At 36.8% G+C, this 19945-nt stretch overlaps 1 protein-coding gene across 2 annotated transcripts in view; it reads right to left on the minus strand.

Annotated features, from left to right (window-relative positions):
- Positions 1-19945, minus strand: part of EIF3H (eukaryotic translation initiation factor 3 subunit H) — an 84756-nt gene that overhangs the window by 35324 nt on the left and 29487 nt on the right. The window lies entirely within an intron of this gene.

A 19945-nucleotide genomic window follows, 5' to 3' on the forward strand; every position in this document is an offset into this window, starting at 1 on the left:
TATCATAGGGGAGTTAAGCAGTCTTCATGCATATATAGACATATATATAGGCATATGTATAGTTTCCAGAACTCTTAGACTGGAAACAAACTTTTAACAATCAATTCATCCATATACCACCATATCCACCAAAAACTTCTTTGTAAAAAGCAAAACCGGACAATAAAAGCCATCGTTACTGTAATTACATAAAACTGAAGCCACAAGTACTTTCAAATACTAACTGATAAAACCAAACATAAGATATTTCCTGGGCAATAAACTGTGTGTAACTCACATTCCTGTTTCTATAAGAAGGTTGCTCAGTATTTATCTTTTTTTACCCATTCCCTCCTAAACTTTCAATTTCTTCCATAAACAATCACAGCAAAACATTTACATTTAATGCCAACATAACTTGCTTTGTATTTGTGACATTTTAGGAAGACCCTTTTGTGCCACAGAGAGTTTAGAAAAAAGCAGATATCTGCACAGCAGGGAAAAAACCCACTTACACTTTGCAACAGCTGTGAAAGATCAGTCCTCCAGAGTAACTGAAATCAACGGCAAACTGAGAAGTGTTTAGGAAATAAAATGTTTCCATCACCTCATACTATCATTCACTTCCATTAGTACTGATGAAAGAGAGACTGGATTTTACACAGTGTTATAAATGGTAGGAACATTACTGACAGTGGAAACAGAGCACGGTCACTAAACCATTCTAACAAACCTGGGACAAAAATCAGAAGAACAGGACTCTAATGGGCATTTGGTTAGTCAAACTTAGAAAAATCAAGAAACGATATCCAGACCCAAGCTTATGTTTCCTAGATAAAACCTTCATGTTATAATTGAAAGTGATTAAAATGTTTAATGCCATCACAGCAACACTGAAACTTTTCCACTGAGCAGACCACACGGTAACACAAAACATGTTGCAGGGAGCTCAGTACAGGGTGCCCGTCCGCTCCAACTTATCCTCTGCCTAATCGCCCTTATTACAATAATCAGAAACTTCTACACGTACTTCGTATAAGACAGGTGACAAAAACAAGGCACAGATGAATGTTACGTGACCAACTTGGGAAAACAGAGTTTAAGAACTGGCTGTGGAAGATATGTGGATAAGCCAGTAGCACCATGATACCAAAACCACACGTGATACCAAGAACATATCATATACAAATAGAATTGTACAATAGATACAAGAGATACAAAACCAAGAATGCCAAATTATTTGGTAGCGATACTGTGCTCGTGTGTCCTGCTCCCTGACACCCTGCAGAAATGTGCTGAGGGATTCCAGAAGAGTGGGTAAGGCAAGGGATCATTTTTGACACAATTTGAAAACCAGCTGTGTGTTTGGGGGGGGGGGGGGGTGCTGTTCTTGGATTTTTTAGAGAAAGCAAACAAGATTCAGCTTCTGTTCCAAATAATTGTTGCAAATAATCTACCTTGCAACACAGCTTTGAAATCATTTTGAAGATAAGCATGATGCAAAAAGTTTTTCATAACTCAGATCAGCTAGAAAAGAAAAAAAAAAAACCCACACACTGCGACCAGTGCAAATGACCAAGTATTATCCTGAGAAGGACACCCCTATGTGACTTGTATGCTAGGGTCTATAAATCAATATCTGCTTACACCACCTTGTCCATGAATAGCAGCTTGCAAGAATCTCAAGCAACAGTATTTAAAGATATATACTTGACTAAACTCTCATAGCGAGCTCAAATTTGATTCTCCCTTTAATGAGAAACACAACAGCTGCTCAGCCTGTCTGCATGATTTGACAAATAAGTCTAAGATTGTGGTACAGATAAGACTTTGCTCAAGCCTATTTCTGATTTATTGTAGCTAACGCAATAGCTAGACATTTTGCTAAGAGAGAAACAAGCCAATTCAATCAGCTTCTGATAAAAATAAACTCTCCTTTGTGTTAACAGACAAGCCGTAAATAAACCAAGAACAAAAAAGGTATTGTTTCATGTTAAACTTAATACACTACAAATTGCTGCTGAACCTCCTCCTCCAGCTACGTGAGCTGCATCGACATGTTGGATTTGTTTTCCAGCGGATCAACAAACTCATCTGACTCACTCGGCAGTCACACAATCGCAATCGCTCGATCCTACGCAAGGGAGGAGGCAGGAACAGGCAGCCAAGCACAGAGGGGACCAGGAGGGACCCCTCCCGTCCCTTGCCTGCTAGATTAGATTACATGTATTATGAGAGTTCACCTGCAGACAACAAATCATTCCTTCTAGAATAAACAATATTGTAACTAGAAACACCCAATCAATTTTTTTTTTGTTATACATCACTCAAAATACCTGCCCTACTAAAATAACAAAGAAGGGATAAACTACGTTACGGTTAATTTACCATTCTTGAAAACATCCAACTTAATCAATACGCTACTGCTTCCAGGCCACAATATAAATGCCTCTGTTACCTAAGATTTGCTTTGCCAGGGAGTGAGCTCTGAATGACAGATGCTTGAATTACAAAACAGCCAAGAGACTGCTGTAAGAACATATTTAAATTAAACTCTGCCTACAAAGGTCTCCCTGTAACAATAGTCATTTGCTTCAAAAATGGCAGTGCTATAAAATGGTCTGTTCTTCTAGTAATTTGCACCCTAACAAGAACTATACCTGACTAGGGGAATCCTTAAAACTGAATTAACAGTTATGCATACTACTTTCACAAGAAAGAAATTTAAATAGCATAAAAATTATTTAAAGTGACCCAGAAGTCATAGGATTTAAACAACAACAACAAAAAATACATACGTATATCCTTACTTTGTTTTTCACGTACCAGGAATTGAAAAAGACTGCAAAACACTCAAAGCAAAAGCCCTGTGACATTAACTAGAAACTATAATTCACTACAGTTGAGAATGTGAAGGAGGGCAAATCTCTATTCAGGCTGCCCTATAGAAGGATACAGGATTTATGCAGTGAGTGATTAAAAAGGAGCTTCAGAATTTTGAGAGAATAAATCTCTTAAAAAAAAAAAAAAAGTCTTCAGCTATGTTAAGACTGCACAGAATGCACTGTAATGATAATGCAAAATTACCAATAAAGTTGGAAATAGAAAAGCTTAAAGGTCTACTAGCTGCTCAGAGTTACAATCATGGATTTGAATATTTTTAATAAAGTTATAAATAGGAAAGAGTTCCTCTGAAAAGTTATATAGCCAAATAAAATTACAGGACTTCAAAATGTTGTCATATTTTGCTTAAAGTCATTCTGCATTCTCCTCCCCACCCCCAAGCGGATTCAAAAAAATTTTTTTTCTAGTTTTTTGGTGCTGTCAGCAGGTCAAGTAGGATCACCCTATGATCAGTTAAGATCTGCATGAAAATAAGTCAACAAAGAAACCATCAAAGAAAATTTCTTCCCCTCTGTAGAATCCTATACAGACAAGAAGAATCAAAGGCTGCAATTCAGACTCCGATGGTGAATTACATTTCATGTGTTATTGCAGATTTCTATTCTTAGGAGACTGGTAAAATAGCTAAACAATTAAGAGGACTGGAGCACATGTAATTCTGCAGCAAACGCAAGATCAAGGTCCCAGATTGAGTTTGATAGCTTCAAATTAGATCATAGCAGCATGAGTTTTCCCATAGCACCAGCTAACACCTCTACTCCTTTCTAAAGCAGTGATATCTTCAAGCATCTTCCTACTGAATGAACACTACTTCACCAGCTTATGCTTTATTCCAACACGCCAAACCACCTTTTCCCTATTTCTCAAAACATCTCAATTCCCTCTCTAAATAGATTACTGACAAAAAAATAGCAAGTATATCTTACTCTTCTTTCCAGTCTGCCTTCCTCTCAGTAGCACTCCTTCCCTCCTCTCCCACTCAATCACACTGTTGCTCATCTACTCCTTCGACACCTCAGGATGGGACTCCTAGGGCAGGCTATCTCCTGGCTTTTAAAGTCTACTCATTTGCTCCCTTATTAGTCTCGTTAGCTTTGACGCTCCCCATTCGTGAATGTCCTTTGACAGCATCTCCAAGGCCAATTTTGGAGGAAACATTCTTTTGTTTGAACAGAGCTCATTACACTGGATACTGGTAAGGCTGACGAGGAAACAAAGAGTAGAAGATTTTTAAAAGCTGTTTCTGTATATCTTTTTTAAAAACAAAACAAAATCACACGCATCGAATCTTCTCCATCTCACCAGAACATTTAATGCAACTATTGTTTAAAATGTGCTTAGATAAAACACCCAGAAAGTTTTAGCAAAAATTAAACTGTATCCGCTAAAGCACAGAAAAAAATTGATTAAAGGGCAGACTCTTATTTGAAGACATATGGTGTTATATGAAAGTTTTGTTATACATTAAGAAATAGTTCCTGCCTCTAGTAAACTCTTACCTTACCCTCTCCTCGCCTGCATGTTTCTGTGAGCATGTAACATCATATTTATGCCTTCTAAACTTTGAAGAAACAATCATGTCCTTCAGTAATACTCTGAACATTTCACAGGTTACTTATACACTGTGATAAATATTTGCTTTTACTTGTTTAACATTCGTTGCTTAATTCCATTCAGTGATAAGCTTTTATTATGATCATCAGATCATAGGTACTCACTTTCTGACTCTGGGATAACATTGCAGTCAAGAGCTTCCCTGACACCAAATTAGCTACACTGGTTAAGCTTCTCTCCCTCATCAGTGAAGAATGAGCCCACGGAGATGGGTCTCAATAGGATAAATTTGGCCTTAGAGATACTATCAAAGTTCATTCACAAATAACTACTCCATCCCTTTCTTCTCCTCTGTAAACTTTCCCTCTGTCTTACACTGCTTATTACTCCCATGGCAGCTAAAGCTACCACAGACACCCAAAGACTAAAAGTAATGAAAAAACCTCCATGTCACTTCAATGTAATTTAAGAAAGCCCAAAAAAGGAGCCTATATTATACAGGGTACCTTCAGTCTATAGAGTAAACACTGAGAGTTCAATTACACAAAATAATTGAAAATCTGAACTTTTTCAATATTAGTCATAGTTGACTTATATGAATTACATGGAAAAAACTTCAGTCATTAATTAGTTATTCCTACAAAAACAGTATGCTAAAATACTTCTAAAGAATGTACTCCCCCCTCCCTTCAATACCAAAGAAAGAACTACAAATTTTGTTTACTTTGGAATGACTTAGAACCTCATTGCTATAGCACTGTCCACTGTCTTCTAACGGCCATGAAGTATCACTTTTTTCAGTAACAGATTATACAATCTATTAGCAGTTCAGCTATTTTTCTTCCCTTTTCAACTTCCATGAATGCCATCCAGCTTTAGTAATTTACTGCAATTTACTTTCTTACTTGTAGCTTTCATATCAAATCAAGTATTCCTGTAAAAACGCAGGAAAAAAAAATCAAAACTCAAATATTGAGACTCTTTTGTATCTGTTCACATCTCTTTCTCCAGTTGGTTTCACAATGACATAGTTAAACAACCTGGACAAAATTTTTAAAAAGGCTGTGTTTGTGTTGGGGGACATTATTTACATGTCCGGTTTTCAGATAAATTATCTGTTTAAAATAAAATCTGTCCTGAAAGATCAGAATACTAAGTATTGTATGCCAAAAAACCACACCACCATCTGATGGCTCTCCAGACATATTTATCTAGTCATTAAATTCATATGTATCCTGAAGTAACAATATTTTGTATAAACAGCTCTCTTGCTTAAGAAAAATAGTCTGGTTTTGCTGAGTAGAAGCAAACATCTTTCACCGTATGTGAACAGATCACCCTCACTATCATCTATACAGTCCACTAAGTTATTTTAATCTCTACATTAGATGTGTTTATCATGAAATATAGTGTACTGTGATGCAGCACATATCGAGCAAATATTTTCAATAATTTTTAAAAGCACAATGGACGTTCCATTGAAAGAGTCTGGGAACTGGGTGTGGGGGGTTATACTTAGGTATATACACATATATGTAATGCTTAAAATGAAAAAATCCACAGTACTTCCTTCATTTTTAGAAAAGCGGGATATTAAAAGAAATCCATGGTTTAATATGAAGGGACAGGATTAGTCAACGAAAGCACCAAAAATCATCCTTTTTAATGGAAGATACAAACTGAAAATGGCAATGACTAGTAAAAAAAGAAATCACCAAGTGTTCTAGACTAGATGCCCATGTTTTGACCTTTTAGTGTTTACACAACTGAAGAATTGAAAAATCAGATTAGAGGGCACAAGTTGAAAGATTACTATCCTCTTCTCACCCCAAGCACAGATTATTAACAATTTATGGCGAAAAGCATTCATTGCTGCCAGATATTCAGCAATTGTGTTATGATAAGCCACAGAAAAGTCTACATGAAAAATCCTACCTGTGTTTTTGGGCATGGCTTAACATCTATTAGGTTTCTATGCAAAAGTTCTCTCTTTACATAGGTTAGCAGCAGGCGTTATTTTAAAGAACTGCACTCTTTCCTCAGCGTCAAAAACTTGCAGGTCCACAGCGTCTCCACTGGACGTAAAACAACTATTTAGCATGTAGTCCATAAAAACGCATTTGAGAAGTCTGATGCATTGAATCAAATACTTCAATTTTTGCAAACTAGGAAATTAACTTCCCTATTTTAGCCTTTATGTTTATGAAAACAGACCATGCTCAAAGATCAATACTTTGCCTTAAAGCCTCCAGTTCCCACCATTATTTCCCTCCCAGTAAGCTCAAATTACAACTCACACCACAGTAAATGCATTATTCCTTAACATATAAATTCTCTTCTTCTCTTTTCATGTCTTATTGTTCAGATCTCTCTTTGCCAATTAAATCTCTGTATTTCTTTCTACTGTCCCCACTTTGCCTGTTTACTTTCCAGGCATACTCTAATGTAGATCTCACCGAGTAAATATGAAAGTAGTGAACTATCATGTTCTGCATTTCTCCTAAGCATTGCTCTTCAGTATGTTTTGTCAGTCCTGCTTGGTCTTTCTATTCATTGCTGGGCACCTGGACTAATACTTCTAAAATTGACTCCAAAAGCCTACTAAAGACATTCTTTCCCCTGAGATGAACAGATAAACATTACCTAGTACCCCATTTTACACTTGAAATTATTACCTTAGTTGGTCTGTTCAAGTCCAGTACATACCTGTTTGGCACACCTCTATTATTCAGCAGGATGGACTTGCAGTGATACTATTCGACTGCTCTGATATCAAATAAATACCACTTACTTTCAAGTCTTCAAAATACAACTTTCTTGCATTCATAACGTAAAAATGAATTATCATCAACATAAACAAGAACATCTACTTTTAACAGTGATGCTTATTAATAAACTATAATATAGTTGAAGTATAAATTAATAAAATTTAATCTTCACATCCGTATTGAGACACAGTAAGCATACCAGTGTCTTACTCTTCTTGGGAGTAAAAACTAATTAACTTCCACAGAAAGTAGCCAGTTCAGTAAAATATATACAACTCCTCCAGGGCTGAAATATTAAATACTGAAAACTTCATTTCCAGCCCAGTGTGAAGGGAAACAGCAAATATTTGTTTCAAATGGGTCAGCTGGATTGTCTTCTGTAAAGACAGTAAAACTGCCTACCAAAAGGTAAGTTTTTGGGGGGCATTATTATTTTGTACTCCCTCTGAACAGAACGGCAAAGCAAATAAATCTGTCCTTCAAAAGAGCCGTCTAAGTTATTAAAAAACTGTTTTTGCAGTTTTTGGTTTTATACAATTATTTTTAAAACATGTAGAAAAGCCTGTGGGAGCTATAAATCCAGGCCTTACAATCTCGCATGATGCCCCTTTGAATGAAGGGAACAACATGCTCTTTTGCCAAGTTCCACAGGAACTTGCTGTCCAGGCCCGCAACAAAGCAGCACCCTGCTCCTAGATAAGAAATTAATAGATTTGTAGCATCTGAAGCAGCAATCTTTAACTCAGCACGATACTCTCAGGCATCAAATTTAATAAAATGACCCCAATAAAAGTTAATCAGAAGTGTTTAAATGTATTGGCAATAAAACAAATTTTACGGCCAGCAGAGTCAGTTATCTTCTGCGTGACAAATTAACTGAGCACTGAAAATGGGCAACGCGTGAGTACCATTTCAACAACGAGAAATGCCTGCGAGTCAGTCGGGAGACAAACCCCAAGCAGAAGTGGCATATAAAGGAATAAAAATCCCTTAACACCATACCTTTTGTACCACAGAGAAGACCAAAAAAAAAGTATTTGTTTTTCTTGAAATGAACAAAATCACAACCGTACTGAGGCTACAGCAACAGGTGGTATTCCAGTACTGCCTGCTCTTTACTTACATCCTCAATGCAGAACAAGTATTAATAAACACTAGAAGAAAACGGCTATGGTCAAAAGGTTTGCAGGCACACTTACAAGACAATGGATTAATTCTGCTCAGTTATACCTCATGCAAACTTGAGCCCTTACCAGTATAAACCTGTGGAACTATAACATACCGCAGGTAACCCTCATTAACCTACTGGAGTAGGATGGTCAGCTAGAGCGAGCTGGTTAATACCGCAGGTATGCCATATTTTACAGGTGTAAAAGCATCATTTTAAAAACAGCATCAGCAATGCATCTAGCTCAAAATCACTCAACTTGTTATTTTTTCTGAAATTAAAACTGGTACGTTTCCTCTGGAAATGACATATTACCTTTCCAATAATAACAGTCATCACTGTTCGAGCTAAAGAGTTTCTAAAATTGTCTCTATTAACAATGACAAGCTTTGTAAATTTTTTTTTTAATTTCTCTTAAAGAAACTATTTAAATTATGTCAGGCTCTAGTTGCTCTTATTTAAAGGAGGAAATTCTGTATAACTGCTTGCTAAATGTTATGCAGATCAGGAAAGTAGCACAATTAAGCAGTAGGTTTGGGATAAAAGTATATGTAAGTTACAAAAAACTTTGTCTATCTTGAATATTTGACCTTTTGATTTTGCTTTGCAGCGTGAGCTGTGTTATTGCCTATTAAGAAGCAGAAGAGAAAACTTTCTCTTGTGAGGCAACAGCAGCTGAAGTGAAAGATTAAAACCAAGTATCAGTCTTGTCAAGTGCACAGCATCTTAAGGGAAAGTCCCGCTTACTTTTTTCTTTTCCTTCTCCGACGCCAAAGGTCAAAAATGTGTTTTGCTTATTGTTCGAGCACATGGCTCATCCCAACTTTCTTTCATCACCTCTCATCCTCCAGTTTCTTAAAAACACAAGAAAGTCACTACTAACAAGGGCTTGTACACATAATAAAGAAATCACATTTCATGAATTGGGGAGGGAGAGGGGGAAAGAGTTCAGAGCCCATTTTTATCTAGACTGTGTAGTTCAAACTAAATATAAACTGTCATGTTTCCAAACATTTTTGAAGCACTTTTCTATCTTATGAATTACTACTGTCAGTCACCTTTCTAAAGATAGCATTTTATATATACTACAAAGGATGCAGTCTGTAGCACTGTTTCCCTAAAAGATACATTTAATTTTCATATTCCAACACCTCTTCAGTTGAATATGCAATACATCCTTTTTTTGGCACATACTAACTTGCACTTACGGCTGACTTTACAACCAGTGTAGACAAGGAGGAATTTTAAATAAAGATGGTTAAAGCAACTAAACATAGTTCTGATTGGTTTATTCCGAACATGGAAAAGACCAATTAGGAATAAACCAATAGTAAAAGTTTTCTTTCACACCACAAAAAGGTGAATTCACACACTAACATAGCAAAGTTACGTAAGACCTAACAGAGACCAAAGACATGCCTTAACGTGAGCACAACTAGTTAGCACAGACTTAGATCCAGATCACTGGATCACCAGCAATACACATACTCAGTGATCGAGTATGGTTCACACACACACTCAGTAATTGAGGATGGTACATCAGGCACTACAGCTTTACTATTTTATAATTTCTCAAAGTGGCAAGAAAACGGGGAGCATATGGGGAGGCTTTAAGCCACAGCTTAAAGCTACAGCTGCCACTTGTAAGACTGTAGTTCAAAGGACCACAGGGAAAAAAAATGCAGAAAAGTAACTGACAAAATTGAAGAGCAGGAAGAGTAAGGAAAAATGACAATAAGTTATTGCCTTTCGTGCAGGGAAATTAAATGTTGCAATGTTAGACATTTCAAAATTAGCCAGAGAGCAAAACTTCACACATTTCTCCCACAACTAAACAGGCATCCCAAAGAAGTTAACTTAAATTCTTCTATGCATCAGTTTAACTGTAAACTAGTGATAGTTTACCTCACAGAGAGGTTATGAGGCAATTAACTGATCATAAAGTGTGCCAAGATCCTCAAATGAAAGGTGCTATGCAAGTGCAGGGTATTAATCTCACACTCTAGGTACAAATCATTCTCTTATCCCACCTTACACCAAGTGTTGGCAGCTTTACAACCATTTAAACTCTCTACTACACACATTGGCAAGGTTCCGCGCAGCAGACATCTTAGACACAGTGCACTTTTGTGGTTCAGCTACCTATGCTTTCCCGCATAAAACAGGGCATTTGGTTCAAGACATCTGCAGCTTCAGGTAAAATGCCCAAATACGCAGCCCATAAGTTGCACGCAGACATCAAGTTTTTTGGCTGCGGTACTATGAGGTCCATGAAACTTCTGTCAGCTGCATGCAACAGATATCCTGCCAGATACTATCTAACTTGCATAGAAGCACTAATGTGTGGGAAAAGGAGCAAAAAGATGATTAGCTGTCTTTGCAAATGTAACTTTTAACTGCATACTTTAAGACATACATTGGGTCTATAACCAGTTTTAGCACTTACTCTTCATTTTTCATAACACTGTTTAAATAAATACATTATAGAAAGATTTCCCTCTAAATTAATAAGACCACCCTAAGTTTGTAGCAGCCAAGAGCATAAACACTGGAAAAATCAGCTGTGATTCAGTGACATGAATCCATCAGAACTGGCAAAAGGGAGAGTACCGTAAAGAGACAGAGCTAGTATATTTTACTTTTATCAACCCAGTCTACAGGTCAGAGTACCAAGTAAAGAAAAGGTTTCAAAGCAGGAAGTGCAGGAGATAAAAGCAGCAGTGCAAGCAAGGGCAGATCTGCTCAACATTAAGAGGACGAGCTGGAGGAGAGAAAGAGAAAGATCAAGCAGTGAGAAGAAAATAGTGGTAAATCAACTATTACCCTAATGCTGTATTTTGGGCGGGAGATGGGAGAAACGTTAGAAAGAGGGGATAGTAAAAATGAAGTCACCAGAAAGTGATATTGCATGCAAGACACAAGAAAAAGCAAAATGCTTCAAGAAATTAAAGAAAATACAGCATTTTACAAGGTTCCACAAACTGGAAGAACAGCAACTCCAGAGTCTGTACGTGTGGATGACATGATGACAACAAAGCCCATTCAAAGACAGCCTGATGGGACACTAAGAAGGAAATGCAAAACAAACTATAGTGATGATCAAACTTACACAACACTGTCTAAATACCTAAGTTTTGCATCCGCTCTAATTTCTACTTATGATATAGTTCTATAAACTAAGCCACTTTTTCTTCCAGCAGTTCAGAAGTGCTTTGCATTTCCCTGGGCTTGAAACTGTGGTCCATTTCCATTCTTTTCTTCCAAGTCTCTTCTGAATATTTGCCCTTTTCACTGAGCCAACAGCAATAGCATTTTATAGATGTTCAGTGAGCTATACACCTTTGTGCTATACAGAGACAAAAAGAAACACCTTATTTACAGAAGTCCTTATTGGAGAAAAAAGTATTCTGAGAAGAAAAATACCAACTGCACTTTTGAGTATGTAATGCTTTTTTAATTAAAAGACTGTTGGAGTATTCAAACACACCAGATCTATTACATTACTCATGTCAGGATTAATTCTATTCCTATATAACAAAAATCTTTTTTTTAAATCTTTGAAGACTTTGAATAGATTTATAGACAAAATACATTTAATAGTAGGAAATACATTTAGTGAAAACTTGAGTTATCTAGCCATGTCTGCAACTGTCTTAACATTCCCCCCCCCCCCCCCCTTGGTTCAGGAGGTCAAATGTTTTCAAAGGAAGGCTGCTAATTCTCGACTATTTTAGTTGTTCCCTGATAAAGCCTTTCTGGGTTTTGATGATCTTTCATGAGAGTGGAAGTTTTACTGCTTTATTCTTGTAACGGTTTCTTGTAATTTTGAAAAATATGAATGGGCCTCATCTGAGCCAAATACCTGCAAGACCCTACTAGGAAATGAAAACAAAATAGTCTACCTGAGCTGAAGGCTCAAAGTTTAGCAGCAAGCTTCCTAACAATGGCTTATACGAAGTGTGCTGTTTAAAAGTAACAACTACTACTATTTTTATTCAGGTTGACAATAAACAAATCATTTAATGAACTCCTAACCTAAGCTAAACACACACATCTGGTGGAAAGACTTAAAATAAAAAAACAGGGACACAAACTTCCACAATATTCTATCTGGTTTAAAATGCAGAGAACAGTTAGCAGGGTAGGGGTGTGTGTATTGGTATTCTGCTTCAGCATTTGAACATAAAAATTGATCCCTACTCTTTGCTTTATTTGGTCAATAATTTGTTAACAGTAGACCTAGCATCATGTCTTAAAACTGATCCAGAGAAAAACACAGTCATTGCATAAGATATTTGTAGAGCTCTTAAGTACATGGGCTAGGTCTAGATAACCATAGTCAATAACAGATCTACTCCTGTGGAGATATTGTTTTATTATTATAAAATTATACGTTTTAGAGTTCAATTCTACACAGCTCCGGGCACTGCTACACACCTCTCAGGGTAAGTCTCAAGCTCACTGCGCTGGCAGAACTGCCCGCTCAGGCCCGTGAAACACCACTAATTATAACTGAACCGGAGACCTTGCTCAGCACAGAAGCACAACTGGCAGGAGTTACAGGATTTAGGTCCGCATGTGTCAGTGCCACATCTTCTGTGGACACAAATTTAGAGAGATCTGCTTGAGTTTTGAGGCGAATTAAAGAACAGTAGCACAAGGAAGACACACAGTGCTGAGAATTTTCAAAGAAAGGAGATACCTGAAATAAATAAGAATGATAAATGCACTACATGCATACATGATTTGGAAATACAGGCCTACTGCTATTTCAACCATGTTTAGCACTCCTTTGAATCTAAGAAATCATAAAATAAAAATAACTAAAAATTTGCTTTATCAAAATCATTTGTTCTGAAAGAAAAAATGTGAATTAATGAAAGTTACCTGCATATATTTAACAAGCACTTAATGAACCTGCATATATTTAATGAACATTCACTTTTAAGATGATGAAGAAAAATTAGATTTTACAGGAAAAATATCTGGCTTTAACTTTTGTATGCAAATTAACCAGAAGCAGAAAATAAAAACAAAGTCTAACTTTTAAAAGGGGGGGGGGAAGATTTGCCCTATTTTTCCTCCACTAAACTACCCCCCAGGACCTCTTATCAGCTTATCATGTAGTCTATCTCAGTGACATTAGGCCATTACACTCTATTTACCCTGTTCACATCAACTACCATCTTCTGTGTCAAAAAAAGAAAACTATGTTATATAAAATTGAGTAAAATGCCAAAAAAATAAGAGTAAAACAGTATTTCTTCCCTTGTACTAGTCTCAGATACTGGAACTACAATATGTTTGATAAGCTTCCATACAAACTGATTTTTTTTATTTCATCACCACAAATATTTTCAGTGAAATCAAACTACCTTCACATCAATTGCTGCACGAAGAGTTTCACATATGGAAGGGGAAGAAAAAAAAAATGGAAAAGACTACCACACGCGTTAATCATATTACAGACGCAGAAAAGAATAATTTGGGTACTTCATAAGTCTTTTCCAAATTCCAAATAAATAGGCAAGAGAATCATAGAGACAGAGTTAAAAGTTATTATTTAATGTCTCCTCCCACTTCAATACAGCTAACTGTACCTATATTGCTTCTAGTAAAGGTTTGGCTGACATATCCTTAGAGGGCTCCACAAACTTCCCCTCAACCTACCATAGTGTATCGATATCCTTACAATGCTTCTCCTAATGACTCACCTAAACCTCCCCTAATGAAAAATTAAATCCACTGTTTCTTCTTCTAGACATCTTGAATATGGAAAAAGAAAATGCTCTCTCCTTTTGCAGAAACATTTTACTTCCCGGAGACTTATCAAATGTCCCTTCACCCTCTCCACTCTAAAGAACCCCAAAACAAACAACAGAAACAAAGCAATCCCCAAATGAGAACTATGGTTACCCTTATTATTTAATAATATCTATTATTCTGATACATACTTAAAATATACACACACACGTGATTTTCAGTAGCACAATGCTAAGCATCTGACAAGCTCAGCAAGGAAAGTAGCACTGTTAGAGTCTGAATAATAAGCTTAAACATCTCCCACCAACCCAAATACACAGGTGCTATCAAGCAAGGTAGCTCCATAGATCTGCCAACCAGCAAAAGGCTCAACAGCAATCTGGCCGTTTTGTATATAGTGAAGATTTTATTTTTTTATCTCCATAAACCTGCATCAAAATTTTCTTAAGAGAAACAATAAAGACAGCTCTTTCCCACATCCAGGTTATTAAGTTGGATCAGTTGTTATTAATCTGCTACCAAGCAGGAGCCTCTGAAGGATCTAAGCACTCTTCTTTCTGTGTCCCAGTGCCACTCGCTGCTGAAGGGAAAGCCCAGGAAAGCCCCACCGAGGCCGGCTGCGCTACGGCACGGAGAGCCCGAAGCGGGAGCTGAACTGGGCGCCGCGCAGAGCCCTGCGCACGCGGCTGCAAGTCAAAGAGCACCTCTTCCACACCAGTTTCTGACAGGAGTAGCGCCTTGGGTTTCATAAGCCTTCTTTGAATTCCCTCAAAATTAAATTTAAATGACACAGACGACAAGGGACGTTGGCAATTTAAACTGACAACTCTTTAAATAAAGTCAGGATCTAAGCATCATGCAGCCTAATAAAACACAGGTAGCTCTGGCTTATCATACATAGTACTCATTTTTCCCCACTTGCTCCAGCTAATAGATTACCTGCTGTCAAGAAAAGGTTTCTTGCTAATTCCTTCATTTATTGCTCTGTTTATGTACCTGGTGCCTTTTGATAAGAAGGCTTAATTTAAATACATATTTATTTATTTTAAAAGTCAGGCTTTTTGCCACAGCTGGCAAAACCACAGAAACCAATGTGGCTTTGTATTATTCACGATCTACATAAAGCTAAGCTAATTACAAAGGAGGTACCAGATGACTCATGTTTGCCATAGTTTTGTGTGGGCCAACGTGTTTGCCCTAAAAAGTCTAAAAAGTGTAATGGCAACTTTGTTACGTGACTTAACCTGCCAACTACTCAACATTCCTAACTGCTTTTCCAAGTTTTTAGTTTTCAAAGGAGCATAAGTTTTGACAGCAAGCGGGCAAAAAATGGAGTAAGACGACATGGCATTTATTCTTTTAACTTCGTGCATTAAGCATCCAATACATCAATTAATTTTTCACTTGAAACATCATTATAAGAAAAGTGGCTGGGGGGAATCAGTCAAACATCACAGAACGTAGCACCATGAGTAACAGTAATCCATTTTCAAATGTTATTTTAAAAGTAAAACGCAACAGCTCAGATTTCTGCTTTGGGGATGGAGGAACTTTTTGTTTTTACTTCTACGTAACTGTATCAAAGTCAAATTTTACAAAAGAACCCCTCATCCCTCACCCTAGCACAGCATCCTGCAATTCACTATTTCTAGTAGTGTCTTGCTTTTCCCCCTTCAAGCACATTTTAATTTCTAACCCAGTACTACAAGTCCTTTTCAAACAAAATAGTGGATAAAAATGCAAAAGGAAAATCAGGTTTATAAGGCTAATATTTTAAAAATGCTACAGCATTTAGCCTTCTAAACATCCATTCACCTTGCTGAAATTTTCAGTTTCAAACTACTCCAGGACAGAGGTGCCAATATTCCACCGAAAGCCATTAAGACCTGGACACCTAAACTCCCATGTCATTTCTAAAATGTTTTAGCAAGCATGTGTTTGTACAATGTTTCGAGCACTCAGAGCCAGCTGACATCTTTGGGCATGATCGCAGTAAAGCATAAATCATGTTCTGCCTCCTAGTTTGAGAGCCACATAGCTTTCAGGATGGGAACATTAACCTTGCTCCAATTTACCTCTCAACACTTCTCCTCACTCCCTCTCCTCATTGTACACCGTCAGTATTTCTCTTCTCATCTTCCAAACCTGATGCCTACTTAAACCTGCTGTTATCCCTCCAGTCTAGCGTCTGGGAGCTCAACCCCAAACCAGTCCTCAGCTGCCTTCTTTCGCCTAGTCTTCCATCAGTAAAACACCACCTGACGACTTCTGCCTTGGTATGGACACTACTCTCCATTAAGAGTATATTCTAACGAGCAATAAGCACACGACAAAGAGCTGGCATACTTCAAGGGAGGCATTTCCTTATGATTTCTTTGTTTTCAAATTATTCCTCCCATTCCCAAGGTGAATTGCCATGTCTGGCCTAGTTTTTGCAACCTTGGTGCAGTGACCTTGTCCATCTTGCACGTGAGGGCAGCTACATAAGCAGGTAGCAACATATCCAGTCTAGAAAATCATCCATAGAAGGGATGACAAAAGAATTTCTAAAAGTGGAGCCCGTGGAGCTTTAGCTACTGCTTGTAGGACTCACGAATGTGTTTTTCAACTCAATGAACCACTCAACTCAGAGGATGAAGACCTTCAGCATTTTACAAGTAACAAAGACCTCCATTTTTGAGAGCGCTCGTAGTTTCAGTGCTTGAGAAACAGCATTTGGAGCCTCAGTGCGTACCAGGAGTGGCACCCAGTGTCCAAACTGAATTCTTACAACTGCTCCTCCGGTTTCCTTTTCACACTGTCTTTCCTCATTCCTCGCTCCCACACTGCGGCCACAGAAAATCGATAGCACTGTGAAACGCGCGGTTTAAGCGTAAAGTGTACTTTAAGTGAGGCAGTTTACACAAAGCTTCTGCCAAATTGCTTTAATCAACAACGCACAGATAAATCAAATTTTCAACTATTTCCTATGGAGAACAGTTACCACATCTGATAAAATTCTTCAACTAACACTTGATTTAAACTCTGAATGAAATCAACATTTGTGTCAACTATGGTTTTTCAACTGCGCTGAACAACTGACTTAACAGACACAAGCTGATTTATTTCTGATCAAGATTTATTTCTGATTGCTGGAATAACCCAAACCAATTTTATTAAACATCTTGTGAAAATAAAGCTAAAATCACCTAAACAATTAGTATTAAAAAAATAAAAGGCTGATGATGCTCTGCAACTATCTGGGATTTTAAAAATCATCTATTTGTGCTTGGCTGAGAAAACTCATTAAAGATAACAGTGACAAATCCAGCAGATAAAGTCTTTTTGTTTCCTCCCAAAATTGATCAGAGGGATAAGACTTCTATTTAAAAGAGATTCAACACCTGGAGTAACCTATAAGGAAAGCTTCTCTCAACCCACTGCAAAAACTCCAATTTCTACGTTTTTTTCCTTCACCACCATAACCAGTTCAGAGCTGCACAAACCAGATTAAGATAAAAAAGTCAATGATTAGAATGATTATACAAAAGCATTAAACAAATTATCAGTAGGTAAGACCACAGCAGGGGGCAATAAGAACCGCTAAACATCATGATTTTTGCACAAAGAAACATGCTGGAAAAACTCTAATTTCCTTCTACAAGTGGAAGCATCTCCAATATAAGTTGCAAGTACCTCTTTCAGTAATTTTGCAAGACTGGCTGGTCAGTTTGCCTGTCTCACTAATACCAAAACCTAAAATACACAAGTGTGCCATACCCTCTCTCCCTACAAACAATCCAATGTGGTGTTGCCCACCTTAACATGCCAATCTTACATGTAATATTCCTCCAATGTGCACAAGTACTTCTAAAGAAGTTAAATACCTTACAGCTAAGTAAAATTCTGAGTTCATGAGAATGTAAAAGATTAAATCTCAGTTAAAATGCAGATATTTCTGAACGAGTTTTTCTTTTTAAGTCAAGGGCACAAAAATAGAAAAATGCAACATTTCAAGATCTCCAAAGCCCTAAAGTTCAGTGTTCGTGCTGTGTCCCAAACTTACTCCTCTAATTTCTCCATTGCATAAACGTTTCCAAGATAGATCACATGGATGTGTTTGTGGTAGATATACTGGATAGCATGTTCAAGTCTTCTTTTTGCATTACCTCCCCATCATGTTAAGATTTATTTTGTTCCAATGAGACTTCCACTTATAAAAACATGTACACATTGCACAGCAATCTCTGTTAGGTGCCTAATGTGGCCAGGGAAACCATTTTGATTATTCTATGCCCGTTTATGCATTGTCCTACAAAACAATAAGATAGAACAGCAAGAAACTAGCAATTAAGAGAGTCTGAATGCACATCGGGAATCACTAAAATCCACACTAGCCAAGTCAGGAACAATATGACTGATGAATAGGCCATATTATATTAAGATTGTTAGCAAGTGTTAAAAAATTATCCTTAGCAGATGTCCCTTATGACCTAAATATATCACACAAAGAACATGCCTGTCTTGTTTTCTAAAAAGTTTTAAGAAATCTTTCCATTTCTACTATTGAATAAAACTCCACAACACTGCAATGTTGGCTATAACAAATATATGCATCGAGAATTTATCGCATTAAACCTACAAAAACATAAGAGTATTTTACTGAAGAGTAAACAATCTATTTTAATGTGTATTTTTCTACTGCATGAATTTATGTTGAACTCAAGCATGTAATCCAATAAAAGAAATCAAACTGTGTTTTTAGCAAACAGTGAAACAAAGGACAAGCTGCATACTATAGCAACTTCCTAACTAACACACCACAAGCCAAAATAAAGTAAATGTCTTAAAGTTAGATGGGTGAGAACTACCTTAACTGCAATAAATATATTTTGTAAATACAGCTGACAAGGAATTACATAAATTTAACCAACTATTACACTTACATGCATGTGGCATCCTAGTCATTTTCAGTAAAGCTTTAAAAAAGTTTTCATTTCCTTAAGTTTTGCCATTCTTGAGCTTTCATACAGTGGCTTAACAAACTACAGCAAAATTCAAGACTTGCTCGGTTTGAGTTTTTTTCAGTGTTTCCACATATTTTTGACTGCACCATTGGATTTAAAACCTTACATAGATCAAAAACAAATAACGATAAAATATAGACCTAAACTCTACTAAGGAGTCTTCTCCTTTCTATCAAGGATATTTCCCTAGAAAATCATTTAAGTTTAGTAATCCTGTGAATCAGATTCATATCCTTTCAACTCTACTGCTGCAGAATGTTTCCTGTTAGCAAAAAGGATTTCAAGACTACTCCTTGAGTATTCAGTTCAATAGCCAGTATTGAATCTTGAGCCAGTAACACGTCTCAGTCTTCCCATCAGTAAAATAAGTGCAAATACTATACACAAAAAGTGTGATTTGCTTTTAATGAGTTCTATACCTTTACTACTCATAGCTCTCTTCTAGAAGAGAATAATGCCTCTTTATTCTTCTAAATTATGTAGTTCTGAAAATCCAGAATAATTTCTAAAATATTGAGCAAGAAGTAAGGAAAAATTTTCTGGTATCACCAGCAACTTTTCTTGCTCATTAAAACATCCCAGTCTATTTTCATTTAAAAAATTCTGATAACTACATTTTATTGTAAGAAAAGTTTATTCCTCAGGAAAAAACATTATAGAATAATAAAGCTCATACAAAAAGCTGCTATTTTAACAGCCTCAAAAGAGCTTTGGAATAAATCTTTGGATCCCAAATACTGAAAATTAGTTTCAAGAAGTACAAGCCAGCTTAAAAAAAAAAAAAACTAGAGTCAACTGAAATT

This window comes from Dromaius novaehollandiae, chromosome 2 (assembly GCF_036370855.1).
Source record: "Dromaius novaehollandiae isolate bDroNov1 chromosome 2, bDroNov1.hap1, whole genome shotgun sequence".
NCBI classification, from domain to species: Eukaryota; Metazoa; Chordata; class Aves; order Casuariiformes; family Dromaiidae; genus Dromaius; species Dromaius novaehollandiae.